This window comes from Myodes glareolus, chromosome 14 (genome assembly GCF_982192425.1).
Source record: "Myodes glareolus chromosome 14, mMyoGla1.1, whole genome shotgun sequence".
Classification (NCBI taxonomy): domain Eukaryota; kingdom Metazoa; phylum Chordata; class Mammalia; order Rodentia; family Cricetidae; genus Myodes; species Myodes glareolus.
This window is the reverse complement of record NC_142039.1, coordinates 57,883,679-57,907,647: the sequence shown is the minus strand read 5'-3', so window position 1 is coordinate 57,907,647 and position 23,969 is coordinate 57,883,679. Positions and strand designations below refer to the sequence as shown.

General features: G+C 44.5%; 1 protein-coding gene and 1 long non-coding RNA gene across 2 annotated transcripts in view; one reads left to right on the top strand and one right to left on the bottom strand.

Annotated features, from left to right (window-relative positions):
- Positions 1-5,598: 5,598 nt before the first annotated feature.
- Positions 5,599-23,078, bottom strand: LOC125391135 (uncharacterized). The gene is made up of 2 exons (XR_015005158.2): positions 22,883-23,078; positions 5,599-8,192 (listed from the first exon to the last, which is right to left on the bottom strand). It is a non-coding gene; the product is annotated as an uncharacterized LOC125391135 (long non-coding RNA).
- Nedd9 (neural precursor cell expressed, developmentally down-regulated 9) overlaps positions 14,402-23,969 on the top strand; it is a 170,130-nt gene continuing 160,562 nt past the window's right edge. Inside the window, exon 1 of the mRNA XM_048420236.3 lies at positions 14,402-14,564. The gene's annotated coding sequence lies outside the window, so the exon portion shown is untranslated. The remainder of the gene's footprint in view (positions 14,565-23,969) is intronic.

The following is a 23,969-nucleotide window of genomic DNA, read 5'->3' as shown; positions in this document are numbered from 1 at the left end:
AGTGAGTCTGACTTCCCTACTGTGTACTCTCTCAGCTGTCAATCATAACCATTGCAAAAGAGAGTCTCTTTCCTCTCTGGGCCATTCTGCGCATTGCTGACAGCTTCACCATGCCGAGCACGCCTGTGGAATTCACACTCTCACCAGGTCTACACAGAAGCATCGGTTACCTTTGTAAAAGGATGTACTGCTTCTCTGCAGAAGTTTCCTCCCTGCAAGCTAGTGTTCATACACCCCAGGCTGCTACATAGGTTGCTGAGGGAGAAAAGCCAACAGATTTCCCAACTGTGGCCCCTGCATGCTATAAAATTGATTTTTTTCAAGCAAAGTTTTATCCACTAGTGCAATAGTGGCATGGCTGCTTGGGGGTAACTAATCACTTCCTGATTGGATTTGAGGCCTGTTTCATGGGAAGGAATGCATGCCTGGTACTGTAAACCTGGCTGGGGAAGTCACAGCTGGTAGGAGATAATGTCCCACCGAATGCTATACTAGATGGACAGGTAACCAAACTGCCTCCTAAATATTTATGTTTATGACCAGGACCAGGGCTGCCCTCAGCCTGGAAGCTGCCTTCTACTGAGGGAGATAGTTACGGCAGAGATTTAACAACTGGTCAAGGTGCTGAGAAGTGACTGTTGAGGGCTCAGCCCTGAGCAAGAAATCTGTATCTCCCCTTCCAAGGCTCAAGGAGTAGAAGAGGGTGTGGCAGGATTGTGAGCTAGCAGATGGAGAACCGCATGAAACCCTTTCTTCTTTACATGGTGTGGCCGCAGCCTTCACGAGCTCAAGCAACTATGGCTACCTGCATAAGACCCACAAAAATACAAACAAACAAAGACATAGGTAGATGGTGAACTAGTTAGAAAGAGGGGAATCTTCAAGAGTGGGAGAGGGATGAGGGAGTGATGGGTACTGAATATAATTACAATAGAATCTACACATTAGAAATTTTTTAAAAGGTAATGTTCAGTCCTATCATTGTGTTGCCAAATTCCTACCAAAGTGTGTGTATCAAGAGATTGCATTACCTTTTCAATATTAAAATGTCTCTAAATAAGAAATTCAAAGGCAAGCTCTTTATCCCAATTTTCAAAGCCCCTGTGTGATTTGGACCAGGCTGCTCTTTGACCTCCATTCACACCATGTCTGACTGGCGCTTAGGTTCACTATGACTTCATGGATCCTGAAAGAACTCCTGTCCCTCTGATGGCCTCTGATGCTGCCTTGTGGCTCCCTGATCCCAGAATGTATCTCCCTCAGGTACTGACATGACTCAAAAATTGCCTTCTCCTGTACCAGTCCCTCAGGATCGTTCATGCTGCTTGCACACCCAGGGTGAAATCCTGTGGCCCATTTGTTTCCTTCCATCTCTGGCTCTGGTGAGTACCTGGTTTTCTCGCCCACTGCTCACCGTCGGGTGTAGATAGCAGCTGACATAGCGTTAGCTTTCAGCCATTGTTTTGCACAAAACCAATCATTTCTCTGCTAACATTCTTTCCAGGTTTCACATCATATTTAAAACCAAGGACACATTTCTTGCTTCCCGAGTGCCCTAAGGCACTAAACTATACTCCCACAGTATCGTTATTGTAACAATTAGCATACACTGTTAAAATCCCCTCCATGGGCCTGTCCTCCACCTTCTCATCCAGAACACGAAATAAGTGTGTGGCTCAACACTAATTGATATCAGGATTTCTTCTATGGTTTTAGGTATAGACTCTAAAGCCTGGCACTAGCCTACTGAGTCACAAGAATCTGGGCTGAGTTGAATGCTCACTGGACCATGTACACACCTCCTAGTTACTAGTAGAACTGCATTGGGTCCAATATGTATCAGATGAACTAGTTAGCATTGCCTGAGATCTTCCTCGGGCAGCTGAAGTTAATGATGTTCAATTTCTAGCTAGTACTGTGATCCCTCCAAGAACGGTCACCTTCATTTTCCATGTGCAATGCTAGATTGGAGTCTGATTGACTTACAAAGGCAAACTCTGAAAATGTTCGGCCTAAGCGGAAGACATGGATTGTAACATCCTGCCTAACCCAGCCAGCCAACAATAGTGAGGCTCTGACTACGGAGCACCAGTCCAAATGCGCTGGGGAGACAGTCATGACAGAATTTGGCCACTAATTAGTTGTTGGGAAAACCGGGGACAACCCCTCGAGACCTGCATCAGAAATGGGGTTTGGGTGGTCTCAGTTTCAGGAATAGACTGAGGTTGGTTCTCAGGAGAGATTTTGGGGCTCTGAAACAGACTGCAGACCTGGTATATGTTGAGTGTTTACTGAGGCAGACTCCCCCCACCCCCACACCATTGTTTCCTTCGCCTGTTATATTCACATACTACTGTACCCAAAGAAGGCTGTTCCCACAACCTGATCTTCCTTCTCAAAGCTATGCCTCCTCCTGCATACAGATTTCAATCTTAGCTGATAACCGGGCTTCCTGTCTCACAGAAAAAGCAGAAGCACTCTGAAGACAATATGGATATACACGAACCTAAACTTCCATTCACACGCCTGAAGGCTGCCCTTCTCTTGATTAGAAACCAACCTCTGGGCTAGTTCCCTGTGTCTGGCTCCCTTTTCTGGGCTCAGGAAACCTATTCGAACTATCCTGTCTGCTCCTCCTGCATCCTTAAGCTGCCTGTGTCTGGGGCTGGAGATGTAGCTGTCAGAGAAGGGTGTGAGCTTTCTGTTCCGTTGTTGCTTCTCTTATCATCAGGAATATTAGCTCTCTCATCTAAGAGAAAGCAACCTCTTTGCTGGTGCTGCCCTGCTTTGTCTATGGCCTTATCCTTCTGTTCCCATTGGCAACAAAGCTTGCTCGCCTTCTTGGTTGATTTATGCCGAAGCTTGAACCCAGAGCCTTGTGTGTTTGTAGCCCTGAATTTTATTCTTTTGAAACAGCATCTTACTCGATAGCTCAGGCTAGCCTCCAACTCACAGCACTCTGTATCTACCAAAGTTTCCCTAGTACTGGGATTATAGGCATAAGATACCATGCCCAGATGCAAATCTTCTTCGAAACTTTTTTAAAGCTTTGTTAAAATATAATTATGTCATCGCCTCCTTTCCCTCTCAAATTTATGGCCTCTTTTTCTTTTGCCTGTGTGTGTGTGTGTGTGTGTGTGTGTGTCTGCCTATTTGTCTGTTTGTACAAACAAATGTATAAATACGGCATGTTGAGCCTCTTTAATGTTGCTTGTCCATCCATGACATCATAGTTGACTCCTTCGTGCTGGATAACCAATTGTGGAGCTCACACACAGAGAGGACATAGTCTCCCACTCTCAGCAGCCATTAGTTGCCTGTAGTTCTTTGTCTTGGAGTAGAGCGCTGAGAGACTTCCCCCTTCTGTGTGAGCACAGGCCTACTGGTGTTGCCATTGTTCGGCTCTCATTCTGGCAGCCAGATGTTGAGTTATCTTGGGTGTAGCTTCTCTGCCCAGGAGACACAGTCTCACTGAGGACTTCCTGGTCCTCTGGCTATTAACATGGCTCCATCCCTCTTCCTTGATGATCCTTGAGCCTGAGGTGCAGCAGCTGCTTTGCGGATGGGTCCTTTGGGACCCATCCTCAGTATTCATGTTGGGCTCCCCTTCTTGCAGACATCTTAGAGTTGTCACACCCGATTCTTAGATGTCATTTGCCCGTGTTCCACACCCCTGGGACCTTACCCAAAACTTCTGCCTCTGATGTCATCTGTTAATTCTCATCCTTCTACCTGCAGCCACGACTTCTTCCCTAAAACTCTACATCCATCTGTTTATCACTCCTCTGCAGTGTCTAGTCTAACCAGATGAAGTCTATAGTCCCATCCCCAGCAGCTCCTCTTTGGTCATCCCCTCTCTCAAAAACGACAACTCCATCTTTGATTCTCTGGAGCCAATATCTCTCATCTTCGTCTTGCATTCTTTCTTTCACTTCCTATACCTAACGGGTCCTAGGGTTCACATGTTCAACTGTGGGTTTCATCCTTTCAACTCGCAGTGTCTCCCTGCTGCCACCCTGGCTCCAGCATTCATCACCTCTGGCTCTGACTGTCCTGGTGGGCTGTAGTCTCGACCCCCTTGGGACTTAAACAACCTTTGCGCAGAGTTCACACGACAGACGTCCTGCCTATCAGATATTTACATTACAATCCCTAACAGCAGCATATTTACAGTTATGAAGGGCAATGAAATAATTTTAGGGTTGGATTATTACAACATGTATCAATGGGCCACAGCATTAGGAAGGTTGAGAACCACTGCTCTAGAGTATGAGTTGGGTCCTCTCCTTAAAGCATGCAATGGCTCCACATTGCACTCACATCCGAAACACTAATGCTGCTCAGCCTCCCCAGCGCCCCCCCCCATCCTTGCTGCCTTTCTGCTCTTGTTTTCTTCCTTTTCCTTCTTGTTTACTTCCTACTGGTGATCTGAAGATTCCTTGACTTTACCAGCAGCAGTCCCACTGCCTTCTTTTGTCTCTGCTCCTGCCCATGTTGGTCCATGACTTGCCTAAGTGCTGTATTGCTTAGAAGTCATTACCCGAGTCTCCATAACGAGAACATGTTTTCTTGATTCATGCCCACCCTGACCTACAATTGCTCCGCTTAACAGAAGAAATGTTCTTGCTGATTTTTCAATGCTAGTCTTGTCACCTTGATGTAAATTTCACTCGGGGGAAATGTCTAAAGGAACATATACTCTGGTGTTAACATTGGTTACACCTTTATTGGGAAACGAAGGCTTTGTAGTTTCATCACTGATGGTATGTTACCTAAGAGAGAAATAAATAATAAAAACATTGAAGAATATTACATGAACTTGGGAAGACAGATAACTTGAACCTCTTAACCTCTTAATGTCAAATCCTTTGGTTGTATAACCAGAAATAGGTCTGCTGACTCCATGTGGTCTTTAAAAATAATTTGCTCTTTTGCTAATAAAGTCTTTTAAGTATCCTTTGTGTCATCCTGAGGTCTCTCAGATAACCTGAGTTTTGTGATGTTTCTTGACCTGGTGCATTTTACAACATATCTCAAGACGATGCTAGAGATCAACATTAAAGGGATACTTCAAAGGGCATTTTAGAGATGCTTGGCCAAACAGGCCTTGGCCATCCTCACAACTGTTCACCAGTCTAATCGACAGCCTGAAACAGCTCTCTAAAGCCTGTTCACAGTTCATCCAGAGGCAGCAGGGAAAGACTGTTAACCAGAACAGAATTATCCTCATTGCTCCTAAGCACAGTAAAGGGAGCTGGAGAGCTCATTAGAAGACCCTTGTGAGCCACTTAAGAACATGGCTTTGCTGAGCTAAAAGCAGAACACGTGCACAAATGCTAGTTTCCCACTTGAGCAAGAATGTCTGAGTTCTTATCACAGCCAACCATCTTCCGGACTCTAAATGACCCTAAATGCAGCTTGGCATTTGGACAGGACAATGGGTACTTTGCATGATTCAGTTAAAGAATAATGCAAAGCTGCTTCCTATTAAGTCACTTTGATCTGTGCTGAGCCAAATACCTGGATCTGTCACCCGATAAGCTACACCCCAGAGAGAAGGAGAAAAGAGGGCAGATTTTTTAGGAGTAGAGATCTTAGTATCTTCAATTATGTTTGTATTTTTCGAATATTCACCAGACACTGTAGATGTGTTCTCTAACATTGGGATCACTCAAGAGATTTCTTCCTTCCCTCTCCCCCGACAAATAGACCCAGCAGTTCCACAGTTCAGCCCGGAATCATCCTAGGTAAATTTGAGGAGGGGCTTCCAAAGATTACATTGTAAAGTGTTTAGTTCAGTCAACAAGATGCATAAGTAACAGTTTCTTGGCCTTAGGAGCCTTGAAACCCATGAAACCCAGAACAGGAAGGCACCATGGTGCGACTTTGTGATAACTGAGTGACAGTGATCAAGGAAATGACTGATCTTCAGGGCATGCGATGATGAATGTTGCCAGAAAGAGAAGGAGGAGGGGCTTTCTAGGCCATGCTACCATCATGAGAAGTCACAGGCTGTGCGGGGGATAGTGCGTTCCATATGATGTGAAGGCGAAGGGGACTGGTGACTTGAACAAGGCTGGAGAAATCTGAGACAGTACGGGTCTCGGGTCACTGGGTCATTTCAATGTCATTTTGTAGGTAGCAAGGACTTGGTAAACGTCTTTAAGAAGGGTGTGGCAGGAGGTCTCTGGGAATATCAAATGCTGTGGAGTTGCTCCTTCAGCTAATGTCTCCCGAGCGGCTGTGGTCTTCTTCACTAAGCGTCAGTGATTGCTTAGACTGGATGGCTTGTGAACAAGGGGAAACCCGTGATCATGGTGCTGGCTGGTCAGGAGAGAGCCCTGGTCCTCACACATGATGCATTCCAGCGATGCGGCCATCAGTTGTAAGGGCAAACAAGCTCTCTTGGAACCCTTTTATGTGGGGACAATAGCACTTATAGGGGTGGTACCTTCTTGTCCTGAGAACCTCTCATGACAATTACTTATTAGCGTAATCACAATGGAGGGTGCCTCTCAGCAAGTGAATCTTAGGGGAGCACAAATCTCCAGGCCATTGTACCTGCCCCACGGCCTTCTCAGCACTGACCTTAGAAGAAGGCTGTCACAGCCCAGAAGTGTTCCAGCCGTCCAAGCAATGCGACTAAACCAAGTAGCGGCAGGAGTGTGTGCAGAGAAACCTGAATGGATCAACACGATTTGAGGCTTATTCTTGACAAAGTAACTGGAAATAACTTTTATTTACTATTTTGAGCATACCTGGACTTAGGTGGTGAGGCTTGTGTTGCCAATGCCTTACCTTTATCTGCTTGACTACCCGGGTGCTTTGTTTTGCAGCTGAGATTAACTGTATGGCAATGGTGTGAATGGAATGCACATGCAGAGAGGTTCCCCCCCCCCACATCTGGATGAGATGGGCACCCCCACCAAGAGCTGTGGAGTGATGCATATCAGATCTAACTGTGAAACACAGGCAAGGAGAAGAGGGTGAGGTTTTACTGAGCCATGGAAGAGAGGACCAAGGCTGGCAGGAATCCACAAAAGAAAGAGGGTATGAGAGGAAAGCGGTGATTGGCCTTTCCTTTTGGTTCCAGTGCTGGGGATTGAACTGGAGGTCTCATGACTAGTAGGCAAGTCCTCTACCACTGAGATGTGCACCAGCCCAGCCTTTTAAAGTACAGCATAAATGTAAAACCTCTCTAGTGTCATTGACACCAGCGAAGAGTCAGGGAGGAGAGGCAGGGATCCTGATGAAAGGGATGCAGGGAGGAGGAGGGGAATGGAAGGTAGGATGCGGAGGTGCAGACAGCCGGATGGGAAAGGAGGAAGACAAAGCCAGCAGGGTGTGCACAACAGAGGGATGCAGACAAAGAGAATGCAAACAAAGACCTTTGTTTCTTTGACGGGAAAGTGATGGGGAGAAGGAAGAATAGGTTGGATCCCTTTGAAATTGCTATTATCTTATAGTAAATCTTTCTATGCAAACTAAACAAAATAAACAGATGCTACTGGGGTTATTAGTTAAAAATATCTTAATTTAAAAGTAATCGCTTCTCATGGGGTGGTTATGGGGAGTCGGAGGGTTGAATGTGTCCAGTTAAAAGGAGTGGTGAGAATGGACGGGAAAGAGGACTTGTATGAACACAGCAGCTTTCAGACCTTTCCTGGGCTTGGGGTTGCAGTCAGGGACAGCAGGTATATGAGGCAGAGCGGAAGTGTGGTTGGGCTTGTTTAGTTGCATAGTCAAGCAGGCAGAAAAGGAAAATCCAACAAATGACTTTATCGGATGACTGTGATCTTTGGTATTGGGTCTGGGAATTTTTTTTCAGAGCTGACACAGATGAACGTCAATCGTCATTTCTGAATAGGCAGAAAACAAATGAGCAGACGCCAAGGAAACAGGGGAGCGCAACCTCTCCAACCATCAAAAGCGGTGGGGCAGCTTTGTCCTCTCCTAATATCAAGACTAAGTCGGCTTCAGGTGACTTTTGTGAAACCAGAATGGCCCAGCCGTTGGTTCCCTTCCCTGAGAAACAGGGTGCGACGGTTTCATTTCATGCTCTGTTTGCACAGCACGTTCAAGGGCAAGACAGCACATGTGTACAGCTGTAAATTCATAGCGCTGCGCATGTTTCTATAAATACTTGAGGAGAGTCCCGGTAGAATGCATCTGAAACAGAGAGCAAGGGTTTGCTGTGGGCAAAACACAGAAGAGAACTGAAATTAGGCACAATGGTCAGTAGAACTGAAGTTTGGTTTACTAGATTAGCTCGTTACAAGAAAACTTTGTTATGTGTGGAGCCTAAAATCTGACTTAAGAATTATAGGAACCTTATTACTAGCGAGATTATGGCAATTATTTACTTATTTTGGAAGTTACTATCCAGTAAAGAAGTGATTTTCAAAAAATCTAAAGTGTAGGTAAGTTTCAAATGCTTGAGTTATATTTCACTGGAGAAGACTTTTCTACCAATAGTTCATTTTCAAATCCCATACTAAATATTCGTACATGTCAATATATTCATTTTGCATATATTATACAAAGTACACATATAATCTAGTAAAGGCTAATTTAAGAATGACAACTTTCATATAATCTCTTGTTTTCATGCCAGTGCAGCAGTTTTCATTGGTGGTAGTAGTTTTTTGAGACAGGGTTTCTCTGTATAATAGTGTTGGCTGTTCTGGAACTCACTTTGTAGTCCAGGCTGGCCTTGAACTCACAGAGATCCACTGCCTCTGCCTCCTGTGTGCTGAGATAAAAGGCGTGCGCCACTACCACCTGGCTAATGTTGTTTTACAAAAGAGAAACAAAAACGTTCAGGGAGACATTGAAGCAGAGTATAAGTTATAAAGAAATTCGTGTTTGCTGGATGCCTGAACGTGAAAAGATATGTTTTCAATGAATCAGAATCTTGTAGAGCGTCCACCACTGTCTCTTATGAAGAACTCAGTCTTCCTCCTGCTATTCTGTAGTCACTTTTCCTCACACACTTGCCTCGAAGCCAGGACAGTTTCATCTTTGCAAATGTCTCTTATCTCCCAATAACCGTTCTTGAAATTGGTGGCCACTGATACCATTCTTAAGTAGTGATGTTTGATTCTATAGTTGGAAGGAGTAAAGAAGCTGGGTATTGGTGCATGCCTTTAATCCCAGCACTCAGAAGGCAGAGGCAGGCAGATCTCTGTGAGTTTGAGGCCAGCCTGGTCTATAGAACGAGTTCCAGGACAGCCAAGGCTATACAAAGAAACCCTGCTTTGGAAAAAAAAAATGGGCAGAGTGAGAAGTAAAGCTCTCTCCTGGGTCATCATATTTATAAAGAGTAGAAGTTTATTTTCCCAGCGGATTGAGAGGTTGCAAAGTCCAAGTGTGGGCAGCGGCTCCACTTGGTTTATGCTCCTGGTGCATCCTAAATACTGGAGATTAATGCTGTGAGAGGCAGAACGCAGTGCTAGGCTGGGCTGCTCTTCCTGTTTGAACGAAGTCACTAACACCATCATGGGGGCCCCATCCTTGAGACCTCATCTAATCTTATCTCCAAATGGCCAACACTCTATGAGCTGAGGACTAAGTTTCTAACGCTCAGATTTGCAGCCCCACATTCAGACCACGACCCAGCTGTGTCATCCCAAGGGAAAGAGTTCTCTCACTAAGCTATGTCTCCTCTGAGGTGGGGTCAGTGTCTTGTGGACTGGGGAATCACAAAGGCTCAGGGAAACTCCAGGGACCCTGTAGGTACTCGTTGGTATTGAAAAAGCGAAAAACTAGATCTTGAATTCAGCTTTCCCCAACTAAAACGGAACACCACAATACCGATTCCCATGCCTAGACAGGGAGGAGGCAAGAAATGACAGAGAACTTTGTTCTTAACAAACTTGCCAAGCCAACACTTGAGCACACTCATTTGAATTCTTTAGTCAGGAGCTAATTCCCAGCGGCTGGTAACGTTTTTAGTTGTGGAAGGAAATGAGTCAAACAAACGGGACTGATGCTCACATGCACAAGTACATTGCACAAGGACGTGCACATACACACACGGACACCTTGACCAGCCCTTTACTCTTAAGTGCTCCTCCTTTTCCCTTCCCCTCCATTCGGCGCAACATTTGCACCTTAGACCAAAGACCCATGTCAAATTCAGAGCAGTTGTCCAGGGTTTGGTTTCTGTTTAGCAGAGAGTTGTGAAGCATTTTGTGCTGCTAGGGAGATTATTGAAGGGCAGATAAAATGCAAACACCAGTAGTTAGAAACTGCTTGCTTGTTCTTTGTCAGAACCATGTGTAGTTCATAAAAATTTTGACAAGCAGTTTTACCTGCTACTAATCAAACAGAAAAGGAAAAGCAAGGAACAAAGCAAAACAAAAATCAGAAGGAAAGATTCAATATCCCAAGAGAGAAAACAGTCACAGAAATCCTACTTCTTATCAACTGTGAAAAAACTATTAACTTGGCTTTTTTTTAAAAAAAAATAATTTTGATTATTTTTGGACAAATTCTTGGTTCTTCTGCTTGCCTTAAAAGAAACATGCTCTTTCTCCAGTCTAAAAACCTCAACGGAGGCTTAAGGAGGTGACTCAGTAGGAAAAGTTCTTACTGTGCAAATGTGGGGATCTGAGTTCAAATCCCCAGTTCCCACATAAAAGCCAGGTGTGGCAGGGCATGTCTGTAACCCTGGTGCTGAAGCAGAGAGACAGGAGGACCCCAGGGCCTTGACTGGTGAGCCAGTCTAGCGAAATTGGTGAGTGACAGGTTCAGTGAAAGACCCTGCCTCAAAATCTAAATTGGAGAGTGATGGAGGAATGTACTCAACCTCAACCTCTGACCTCCACATAGGTACTCATGAGCAAGCACACCTGAACACACACACACTCACATATGCACACACACACACTCACATATGCACACACACACACTCATATGTGCACGCACACACTCACATATGCACAGACACACACTCACATATGCACGCACACACACTCACATATGCACACACATGCATGTGCGCGCACACACACTCACATATGCACACACACACACACACTCACCACACACACACACACACACACACACACACACACACACTCCCCATACACACATCTCATCAGAACAAGAATTGGGCATCTAGATATGAAATAAGATCAGTGGGTAAGCTACGAAACCTAATAATTTATGAACAAGCTGCCCACAGTGTACCAGATCACCAGGAGAATCTGATGGCATCTGTTAGACCATAAAACTGTAAATTACATCCTAAAGCTCATAAATTTAAAATATACAACAAGATTAAAGGCCCAAATGAAGAAATAATCCATTAATAATGAGAAATGCATATAGGGATACTTAGACAAAATATGTCCAGGCTTTTCTTCTGCCCCTGCAAGTTCATTAAGAAAAGTCCACGTTTATTAAATAACAACTGGCAGACAGAATAATCTACTCGGCACCAAGATGAGGTCTGGGCACATAGCATGCACTCAAGAACGGTTGGTAAGAGGAAGAGGAAGAGCCGCTCAGCAGTTCCTCTGATTTCACCTCCAGACACAAGGGGGAGACTAGGTGGAGATGTTTGGTGTTGGTGTGTTCACAGATCACCCTGCAGCTCTTGAGCTGAGTCCGATTTCTCTATTTGCCTGAAGTGGTATCTGTTAAGGGGCAGAATATTCATTAGTGAGCGTCTTTCCATCTCAGGCATTTTAAGATCAATGACGTGGATCTGGATTTCAGTGGAACGGTGCAAGAAATGAAAACAAAACAACAAAATTGGAGTGAGGAAAATCAAATTGATGGTGGAAGATCAACTGTATGGTCAGTATGCTTATGGCTGGATTTAAGTCTCAGCATTACACACACACACACAGAGAGAGAGAGAGAGAGAGACAGACAGAGAGAGAGAGAGACAGAGAGAGAGACAGAGAGAGAGAGACAGAGAGAGACAGAGAGAGAGAAGGGGTCACAAGCGTGTGAAAGAAAACATAAACTAGGACTGACGATATGGACACCAAATACAGATTTTTCCTTTGTGTTGATAAGAAACATGTGTAACAGGTGTTGTACATGACTATCCTCTGAGCCAAACTGGGACTGTCTTCAGGAGTTCAGCTGGGCCTGCTTACGAAAGATCACCTCAGCTGGGCTTGTTGACTACCCGGGTTCCCTCATAGAAGGGGGCAGGAGGTCATGAGAACCTCGTGAATACCCAGCCACTTCTCCCAACCAGTTTCGTGCAATTCTGTCCTAATCACACCTGGCCCAAGATGTGTCAAGGCAGGACTAGAACATAGGTGCAGGTGGGGAAGGGCTAGGGGAGGGGACACTCTATCGACACAGCCCTGGGAAAGCCATCAACCACTGTTGGGTACAGGAGTTCCAGTGTGACTGTTTAAAGGTCACCCACATGTCTGCCCATTATCCGTGGGCATCATCCATGCCTTGTAAGTAACTCCGACAAACTCATGGGCTCCCGAGGATGATCTTTAGTTTGCCATAGAAATCTCATGAGGAGCAAGGATGCCCCCACCCACCCACCATGGGGGTGGGGGGAGGATTTTCAGAACAGCAGGCTGGAGCTGAGAAGGAACACAAGGTACCAGTAGATGTTTAGGAGTGCTTGTCCAAACAATCCCTCTTTCCTCTAATCTGTTATGTCCCCAAGTGATTCCCTAGGCAACTCTCGGGAGTCATCATCATCATCATCATCATCATCATCATCACCATCATCATCATCATCATCACCATCATCATCACCATCATCATCATCATCATCACCATCATCACCATCATCATCATCATCACCATCATCATCATCACCATCATCATCATCATCACCATCATCATCATCATCATCATCACCACCACCATCATCATCATCATCATCACCACCACCATCATCATCATCATCACCACCACCATCATCATCTATGCCCCAGCAATACTTCAGCAGGCATGGGCAACCCATTTATGGCAGTTCTCCAGTTGTTCCTATCCTGGGAAGTCCTAGATGCTTGTGCTATTGTCATACCCAGGGTTCCACAGTCTTCCTTTATGCTGTCTATCCAGTGTTTTGGGGGCCTTCCTCTTCTCCTAATCCCGTGCACTCCTCCAAGCAGTGCTGTCTTCGGGTATCTGCTGTCACTCATTCTGATAACGTGGCTGACGTATCTCAAGCGCTGTTGCCATATCCTGTAGTTTACTTCCTTCTGTAGGTGGGGATGTTTCTCAATATCATTGTTGCACAGCCTCTCTCTTCGTGTGATGCCTAGAATCCTCCTGAGACACGCCCTCTCAAGCACATTCAACCACTGTTCTGAGGAGCGTTTCATTGTCCAGGTTTCGGAGTTGTGAGGAAGGCAGCTCAAGACCAGGGTCTCACACACCTGTAATTTTGTTGTCGTCACTGTCTCTTACTGACCAAACCTTTCCTAGGGCCTGGAATGCAGCCCTTGCTATCCCTAGTCCAAAACTATCCCTGCTCTCAGGAGTAGGAAACAGGAAAGAAAAGATAAAAACAAAGACCTAGACTGAAAGATACAAAATTAGTCCTGATAATACTGTCAAACACATAGTTCTTATTTTATGCCAGATTTTAACCCATTCAATTATTATTCATATATATAAATATATAATGATTTTTCCCATTGCTCAAGTGAGGACATTGAGGCCCAAAGGTCCCAAAAGTGTGCCACACAGACACACAGAGGATAACTCTGATGGGAGGGGCAGTTCACTCATCTGCTACTCAGAAGTGCAGAAAAGGAAAACAGGGCTGGGTCTAGATAGCTTTCAACTCTCTTCTACTGTTCAAATCTTTGCTTCTTACTACATTGGAAATTCAAGATTCATTGGGGACACAGCCCCTAGCTAATCACCTATTATACCCCACAAGCTCAATAAATACTTACTATGGATAAGAAGGTACCACATCAATTTACAGTAAAAACACCCAGAACAAATTTAGTTCATATAAACAAAAAAATACCAAGTCCAGTTGGCTTTTTAAAATAGCCTATATTTTGCTGCGCTGCAGCCCAGACAGGCTATTTCAAGAGAACTTAATCTCAACATTAAAATCACCTGTGTTCCAAAACACAGAAAAGGCCTCCTATACAAAGGTAACAAGATGAGTTTTGTTACCTTACTCAAAATTACAAAGTACCTCTAGCTTCTAAGAAAGTCTGAAAGAGGAAAAAAAATAGAAGAAGGAGGAGGAAGATGAGAAGGAAAAGGAGGAAGAAAAGAAGGAAAAGAGAAGAGGAGATGCAGGTGGAGGCAGAGGTGGAGGTGGAGGTGGAGGCAGAGGTGGTAGTGGCGGCAGTGGTACAGGGAGGAAATGGACTAAGACAACATCACCTCTCAGCAACAGGAAGGAAAACCCCACACACACACAAGCCGCTCACATCCTACGGGTGTGGTTGCTCAGTAGAGAGGAGCTGTCAGCTGCCCTTAGATGTAAGGAGGGCAGCTGCAGAGAGATAATCAGAAGGATACAGAGGGACTGGCTTCTGTCCGTGCCAGCCCACCCAGGAGAAAGGAAGGTGACCAGGCTCACGAGATGGTCTATCCTTCGGGTGAGTGCCTTCCACTTGCTGTGATTTGGGATGAGGGTAGGAATGCATCCAGAGTCTTACTTCCTGTGTTGGTGTCAGACATCCGGGCATGTCTTTACGGTTAACACCCCTTAACAGAGGTGGGGAGGGTTCAGTCAGCCCAGGAGGCGGTTGGTTCTATGTCGTGTAAAAGTCTGAGGACTCTTACTCTTTAAATCTTCCTATTTCAACACTTCCTGGTGTAAATACAGGCATCTTCCCTCCCTATTGTCTTCATAGAACTTACCCTGGAGGAGATAAAGCTCTTAAATTATTTTAGTCTTTTAGCATAGATTACAAACATTTGTGTTTATGTTGTTTTCAGCCTCTCTCAGGGGCAAGAAATTGTGACTGATACTGGGTTCTGTGTGTGTCCCAACTCTGAAGAGAAGCTCTTACTAGATTCTCTTTATGGAGGGAGGAGTTCAAACTGCAGTGTTTTACTACCTTCGTTGGGCCAATCTGATAACTCCAACCTTACTTTTCTCCACATTCGTTTATTTAACTCCCTTTATTTCCTCTTCTTTCTCATTGCTCATCTTTCTGTCTATTATCTTTATTATGATGCAAAGGGTTTAAAGGAACCCCTTTTTTCTTAGACTGTCTTTAAAATAAAGAACACATACAAGGGAAAACATCATACATAGTATAAACTATGGAGACATTGAACACTAGCTTTTTTCTAAGATAAGGGAGAATGGAGGGATGGACCAGTCTTTCAAACTTCCTTTAGGGATGCTTCTCTTTTCCCCAGAATTTGCTTTCCCACATGAAACCAGGTGTGAAGAACAATTGTTCTGGGCAAAATACTGCAGCCCAACCAAATGCCTTTTCTCCTTGTCTCAGTTTTGTTGTTCTAAACTTTGTTGTTTCAAGGACATTCTCATCTAAGAATGGGAGTAAGAACAGAGGAAGGGGAATGTGCAATCAGGTTTGAATTAGAGTCCCACCTTATCTCAACAGTGAGTTAATTTATGTAACTGCTATCTAGAGAGTGCTCACTATTGCCAGTCAGATTTTAAGGCAAAACCTGTAGAAATGGAAGCAAATTTATACTCCAGGAGAGAAGCAGACATTAATTAATACAGAGCAGGAAGAATTGCTTTCTTCTGTACTTCAAAGTTCCTTGCCTGCGTAGTCTGTGAATTAACTTGACATATTAACCAGAGAAAAACAAAATAATTATATGTTACATAAAGCTAGAAGGCCCAAGGCAGGCAGGTGACCGAGGCTCATGTATCATCCTGTACTGCAGGAGGAATCTAGGGCTCTGGATTTCTAGTGACTGGGGGACAACAATGTAACAGTGAAGAGAAAAGTCTGCTTGTGACTTGATGTCCTGAGAATCCTAGTGAAAATGGGAGGAGGGTAATATTTCTGATTTAATAGACATCTTTGCCATGGGTCAGAGTCTCTATTGATTTAGACATTTTCCTGGAACAGAGAGCAAGATGCATTAATAAGCCCTTCCTTCCTTCCTTCCTTCCTTCCTTCCTTCCTTCCTTCCTTCCTTCCTTCCTTCTTTCCTTCCTTCCTTCCTTCCTTTTTCTTTCCCCTTCCTTCCTTCCTTCCTTTTTCTTTCCCCTTCCTTCCTTCCTTCCTTTCTTTTCTCTTTTTACAGATATAGTTCCTTTTATAAACAAGCACATGACAAAGCTTCCATATCTGTGATTTCTCAAAATCACCCCTCAAAGTAGACAACACGCCATAGGGCCTATTTTAGATGGTATATTTTGATGACTTCCTACAGTCATGTTTTGAGGTATTGTGTCCAGAACCTCACTGAAAGTCACACAGATGTGATGTGGGCCAGAACATATTCTAAGGAGCACTGGTCTATCCTGGAGTCAGTAAGGTTCTGTAAGGATCATGGAGATAAAAACTGGATAAGTTGAGGGGGGTGTTCAGGAGGCAGTCAGAGGGCAGAGAGACCAGCCACACAAAGCTCTGAGATGAGAGACCCACTGTCAAATGAAGAGAGGCTGGTGAGAAGGAAAAGACAGACTCATGGTGAGCCTGGGGTATGGAGAAGCGCAGGTGATGCTTAGAATGCTACAGGCCAGTGGTACTCAACCTGGGGCTTGCAGCGACCCCTTTGGGGGGTTGAACACACCTTTCACAGGAGTCACATATAACATATCGATATCCTGCAATCAAATATTTACATCATAATGTATAGCAGTAGGAAAGTTACAGTTATAAAGTAGCAAGGAAAATAGTTTTATGACTAGGGGTCATCATAACATAAGGAACTATACTAAAGGGTCACAGCGTTAGGAAGGCTGGGAACCCCTGCTGCAGGCTGTGGATTGTATGTATATGGTACAGCCTCTTGTTTCTGCAGCCATGATGAACGAAATAGCACAAGCCTCCAGCAAGCACTAGAGATTGCATCAAGAGGTGCAGGGAACAAGGAAGGTTGTTGCTGGGGTCAAATTGTGTTGTAAGAATGAGCCCTCTGATGATGAAAGATACATTACAGTAAATGCTAAACCACTAGCAGGTAACTTATTATCAAGTACCATGTACATTGGGTGTGCCATGCAGGGTGTGCCATGGAGGGATCTGATTGGCAGTTGATTCTCTTAGTATCACCATGCACATAGAGTGATGTGGCATAGAGTGGCATCGTGACTGTGCTCTCACCGGGGGACAGTACTTTTCAGCTCTACCAGAATGTGATAGGGCCATCACTGTATACACAACCCATCGCTGACAAATGTTATTTGGCATGTCACTGTTAGGTTTTATGTCTTATTATCCAACGGCCGTCTGCCCTTGTCTAGAGACATTTTGGTTTTGAGATCTCGCCTGTCTATTCAAAGCGCTACAGTGGGGGTGGGGTGGGTGATATTCTTCATTCCTTTCACGTCATCTTGGAGAGAGGGCACAAGCAAGATCTCAGGAAAATCTCCCTGGGACGTGATCTCTCCAGCTATGCATAACTGCCACCTCCTTGACTGATCTGTCTCCTTCAGAAATCATTAGGGCGAAATTTCCAGGGTGTGGAACCTGCCTTCATTTTACATGGTACAAAACGGTAGCTAGGGTCTTAATCCATTTGAGTTTACATAAATCTTTTTTTAGCATTTCATTCTTTCGGTCTACTGAGTTCAGCCCCAGCAATAATTTTCAATGTGTATTAGCAAAGTCGGTTTGTCCTCATCTGAAAATGCACATGGCCTTCTCTTCTTTCAAAATATACATGGCCTCATGTCTTTACATAGATAGATAGATAGATAGATAGATAGATAGATAGATAGATAGATAGAATGAGTTCATATACTCACACATGTGTGAAATACATAAATAGATTATATATTCGCATCTGTGTGTGTGTGTGTGAGAGAGAGAGAAAGAGAGATAGAGAGAGAAGAGAGAGAGAAGAGAGAACTGATTTGGTAACTGAAAATAAATGCACTCTTACTATATATCTTCTGTGACTTGGTCTTTGACTTAACATTGTTTCCAGGGGTTAGACATGTTAATATAGAGGTATCAATAATGGACTAGGATAGCTCAGGAGTAGAACCATTAGCTGACTTGTGTAAAGCCAGAGTTTTATCTTCAGGCCCCAGCGTATGAGAGAAAGAAAGAGAAAGAGTGAGTGAGAGAGAGAGAGAGATTGACTGATTTGTGATTGATCGGTGGTTAATTTTACAACAGCATAGCAATCTATTACGTGAATTCATGACAGTCTGTTTTCTCTATGAATTTATAGAGTTAAGCAATTGGCAACGATGCAGGCTCTGAGCTGGGATGTCTAGAGGGCACCATAGCTCTCAAGTTCTCCATCTCTCCAACACAAAATATTGTCAGCAGAGACGTAAGGCTTAACCTGAAGTTAGAGACAAACTTCAGAGCTCAAAGTAGCAGGACCCCCTGCCATCCTGCACTGGGAGGCCTGAGGCAGGAGGATGAGAGCTTGGTGGCCTGAGCTACTTAGTGAGATCCTAACAAGGACAAGAGCGAGAGCGAGAGGATGGGGGAGGGGAGAAAATGAAACAGGTTAAGTAGACATTAGGAGGAAAAGAATTAGACGTTTGAGAGCCCAGGGAAGGAGCTGTTTGGGGCGGAATGAAACACTTCTACGTAGACACCAAGAGTGGAGGAATTAGATGCTTGAGTGACAGGGAAAGGTGTTATCAGAGATGAGATGTAAGATGGGAGGAGGAAGAAGGGAAAGATGAAGATACCTTGGAAAGGGAAAAAGAAAAAGACCATGCCTGGCCCAACCTAGGCAGGCTTGGGGAAATTTCAGCTTTCACTTTTACCATCCACTTCCCCTCACACAAAGCCCATAAACCCTCGGCTTAGGGGTCCGTGTAAAGAGCCTCCCTTCCAGAAGCCTGGGCCCCAGACCAGCAGATCAGGTGGCGGGCGCCGGCTACTTCCCTTGATACTAGAGAGAGGCAGATCACCTACATGCTCCCTTGCGAGCTTCCCATGGCTGTGTTCTCTGCAGCCGCCTTGCTGTGCTGCGATCACACCATCATCCAATGGCATTGCCTGTGGATCTCAAGGACCTTTTGACCACTTTTCATGACTCTGAATTCCCCACCCACAGTCTCCCTTGCAGTGAGAGGAAACACGCAGAGGAAGTGAGACTGTGGGTGGTTCCGTGTGCCTCTGGGAAACAAGAGTCGCAATCTGGTGCCTTGGGTCACACCGAGGGACACAGCTTCAGCAAGTCATACTCAGGGGCTGACCGGAAGCTGTGGCTCGCTGCTGCTGCTGCTGCTGCTGCTGCTACTACTGAGCATCACGAGAGAGGATTCAAATACATGGAGATAGCAGGGGAGCCACACTGAAAACCACAAGCGTGGCGTGGTTTCTATTGAGTGTGCATCAATTTCACAGTACCAAAAGCTGAACAGTCCTAATTTGGGCCTTTCTAAATTGAGGACCATCTTATATATACAAAGTGTGGGGGTGGGGAGAGAGGGTTTGCTTTAGTGTAGGAGCTGACAAGCGTCAGGCCAGTAGGGTGCTGCACTGCAAGCCCAAGGCCTTTGTCTAGTTAGGCCTGCAAGTGATAGGATGTGCTCCCCTCCCCCAATATTGTGCATAACCATTTTAACATATTCACAATCTACTGATTTAAATATAAATCCTATAAACATACCTAGAGTAATTATCAATATATTTTACGTATGTATGTACATATACATACACACACACACACACACACACACACACACACACACATATAATCAACCTAACCAAGTTTTTTCATAAAATTAATTGGCTCAGATTCTGTCCTGCTTTTCAGAAACTTGGCGATCACCTCTTTACAATTGTTGGGTGTCTAGTATGATTCCTAGGGATGCATCATCAAGTCGAAGATAAGCCTCATCCTCAAGTGGATCATATATGGAGGTGGGAGAGAGGTCCCAGTGAAAAGGACTGAAGTATTTACAGTAGATTTCAGTTCTGTGAGCTCAGCTCATGTCAATCAAATTTAAATTTTCCCTTTCAAAGCATAATGGAATAGACTAAGGAAAGGAGAAGGAGCGAAGTTTTTTCTTTTTTCTTTTCTTCTTCTTCTTTTTTTTTTTTTTTACTTTATGGACTTAGTTGTCTCAAGGCTAACAGACCTAAGGGGCATGACAGTGTGAAGCACATTCTAGTACCTACACAGAGCATGGCATCCATTATGCAGAGAGTGAACAATTATACACAATTTCACTGAAAATAAAATGGCCACAGTCGTTTGTGCACGCTTATTTCAGGTTCTTCACACTTTCTCTAATTTTTTTTTCTCCCTCTAATTTTTTTTTTTTATGACCAACTGGTTCAAAGAACCACCTCAGAGGTGACTGCTTTGGAACTACATAGAAGGAAAGACTCCGCAGTGTGTGCTGTGTTTCTCTGCGTGGCTATTTATTTCATTAGCCTCTTTTTGGTGTGTGTGTGTGTGTGTGTGTCTGTGTGTCTGTGTGTGTGTGTGTGTGTGTCTGTGTGTGTGTGTGTCTGTGTGTGTGTGTCTGTGTGTGTGTGTGTCTGTGTGTGTGTGTGTCTGTGTGTGTGTGTGTGTCTGTGTCTGTGTGTGTGTGTGTCTGTGTGTGTGTGTGTGTCTGTGTCTGTGTCTGTGTGTCTGTGTGTGTGTGTGTGTGTCTGTGTGTGTGTGTGTGTGTCTGTGTCTGTGTGTGTGTGTGTGTGTCTGTGTGTGTGTGTGTGTGTGTGTGTCTGTGTGTCTGTGTGTCTGTGTTAAAAGAGAGCAGCCATCAGAAATCAAGGCATTTGTTCATGTTCTTCAGAACTGGGAATCTATTTGCTTACAATGAATGTGTCTGTGCTGGCCAGCTATGAAACAACACACATGGCCATGGGCAAGGGAATAGAACAAGAAAATATTATCAACCCTTTCTTAAGAAATGTGACTGTTGGAGGCAGCAGGCCACCATCTGCTGCAGTTTAGATACTGACCCCAAAGGTCCTCATGTTAAAGGCCTTCATTGTGCTCTTGAGAAGGTGGAACCTGCAGGGGGTGAGGGCTATCAGTAGGAATTAGGTCACTGGAGGCATGCCCTTGAAAGGGGAGACTGGGGCCCCAGGCATTTCTTTTGTTTCCTGATCTGAAGGTTGGTGGTCCTCTTCACCACATGTTCCTGCTATTAGATGCAGCCTTGTCACAGGTCCAAAGCAACAGAGCACCTAAGCATGGGCGGTACTGGTGACTTTTCTGATTGCTGAGGCAGAATACTTGACAAAGCTAATGGCTCAAGCGAGGATGTGGTCATTGGAAGGAAAAAAGCTTGGCATCAGGAGTGGCTCTAGCTGGGGAGGCAGGAGCCTGAGGTGGCTGGTCACGTTGCATCTGCAGTCAGGAATCAGGTAAATGCTGATGCTCAACTGGCTTCTCCTCTTCTCCTTTCTGTTCAGTCTCATACTCTAGGCCATGTGTGGCTTTTATCCTTAGCTAAACTCAGAAAAGACTCTCATAGGCACAAGATAAGATAGATTACAGGTACACGCTAAGATAGATCACAGACACACGCTAAGATATATCACAGGCACAGGCTAAGATATATCACAGGCACATGCTTAGATATATCACAGGAACACACTTAGATATATCACAGGCACAGGCTAAGATATATCACAGGCACACACTAAGATAGATCACAGGCACATGCTAAGATATATCACAGGCACACACTAAGATAGATCACAGGCACACGTTAAGATATATCACAGGCACACACTAAGATATATATCACAGGCACACACTGAGATATGCCTCATAAGTGATCCAGTTGGTTTGTTAGTGCAGATTAGTCATCACAAGAACTGAAAACTCTGGAACTGTGGGCCAAAATAACCCTTTCCTTTTGTCGCATTGACTGTCTGAAGCCTTGGTTGTATGGTTGGGAAGGGAGCAGTGCTTCATGCCAAGGTTTCAGTCAGGACTGGAAAGACCATAGGGATCATATCGCACAGTGCACTTCAGAGTGGAATTTTAGTAAGGAGACCATGGTTACGACTAATAGCTTATCTTCTCCAATATGGAGTCCCTTTTGTCAAGAATCTCTCCCATTTGGGTGTCATATTTTCTCTCTATTGTTTGTTTTCTGAGTAGTCAAGATGGGCAACTTTGCCCTTGCACTCCTCCGCCAAGTTCAGCCTGGTGTGGGCTTCCTCCTTTAGAAATTGTGTGTGTGTAAATATAGGAGTCAGCATGATCTGAATGCCCATTAGTGGGGCTCTAGTAAACTACATTTGGCAGTTCACTCTGGAGTAGTATGCTACTGTTAAAAATGACAGGGAAGCTGGACAGTGGATACATACTTTTAATTCCAGCACTCAGGAGGCAGAGGCAGGCGGATCTCTGTGAGTTCGAGGCTAGCCTGGTCTACAAGAGCTAGTTCCAGGACAGGCTCCAGAACTACAAAGAAACCCTGTCTCAAGAAAACCAACCAACAAACGGGGAACAGGGATATGAAGGGATGAGTGCCAAGTTTAAATGAACAAACAGTAAAACATTCAGTGTAATACCAGTTTCTTTTAAGATTTGTTTGGTGGGTATGGGAAATCTGCCTGCAGGAACGTATGTCTAACTTTTATGGGACTAGCACCTGTAAAGGTTAAAGGGGAGGTTTGGATCCTCTAGAACTGGACTTCTGGAAATGAGCCCTGTGGGTACTGGGAACGAAACCTAGGTCCTCTATATGAACAAGTGCCCTTATCCGCTGAGTCATCCATTTGGTCCCATAAGACTAGATTTTTAGAATGAATTTTTTTTTTAATCTCTTACTTTATGCAACAAAAGTCTAACAAAATAGTTGGGGCTGGCTTACAGTTTCAGAGGGTTAGTCCATTTTCATCATGGCGGGGAGCATGGTGGTCGGCGGGAAGACAGGGAGCTGGAGAAGTAGTCGAGAAACTGCACCCTGACCTGCAGTAGGGAAACAGAGAAAGAGAGAGAGAGAGACAAGAAGACAGACAGAGAGACAGACAGACAAACAGACAGCCTGACTTATACAGGCTTTCGAAATCTCAGAGCCCAACCACAGTGACACACTTCCTCCAACAAGGCCATACCTCCTTCAACAGTCCTCCAATGGGGAACCAAGCATTTGAATATATGAGCTGATAGGGGTCATTCTTATTCAAACCACCACACATACTAAGAATTGTTAAACTTTACAGTAAGTCTCAGATCTTTATTGTTGACCGCTCTTGTTCATTTGGTAACCAATAACTGCCAAAATAGAACAGAAAGTAAAAACATTTTCAAAGCTACATAGAAGCAGTAACATACACTCTGTGTAAGGAGACTCCTTTCTTTGCAGCATGGGAACAGTCAGGAAACAATCGGCAGCAGTGTACATTGAGACATGATGCTGGAATTCAGGAGATGGACAGACACAAATGACGTAGAATAAGGCTGATGTGATTAAGGAAGCCAACAGCAGCCCGGGTTCAAATTCCACCTCTGCCACACACCTGTCAAGTCCCCTGGAGCAAGTCAATCTCTGATTTGCAGAGGATGAGATAGGTCCTATCACACTGGGTAGTTTTGAAAATGAGCTAATATGCAGTCACACACAAAATGCTTCCAACTATGTCTGAAATATGGGATATAAAGGTGCTTGCTTCATATTCCTGTGTAGGAGAGATCAGAGGACAGTCAATGCAGCTTCCTCAAAGAGAAGGTACTAGGCTGGAGTGTGACTTAGAAGGGTGCTTGCCTATTATGCTCAAAGCCCCCCTAATTCGATTCCCCAGAAGCAGATAAGCCAAGTATGGTGATACAGGCCTACAATCCTAACACTCAGGAATGGGTGCAGGAGGAACAGAATTCAAGGTCATTCAAAGTAAGTTCCAGGTCAACCTGGAATATGAAAGGGAAACAAGGATTTGGAAAAAAAAAAAAAGGAGAAT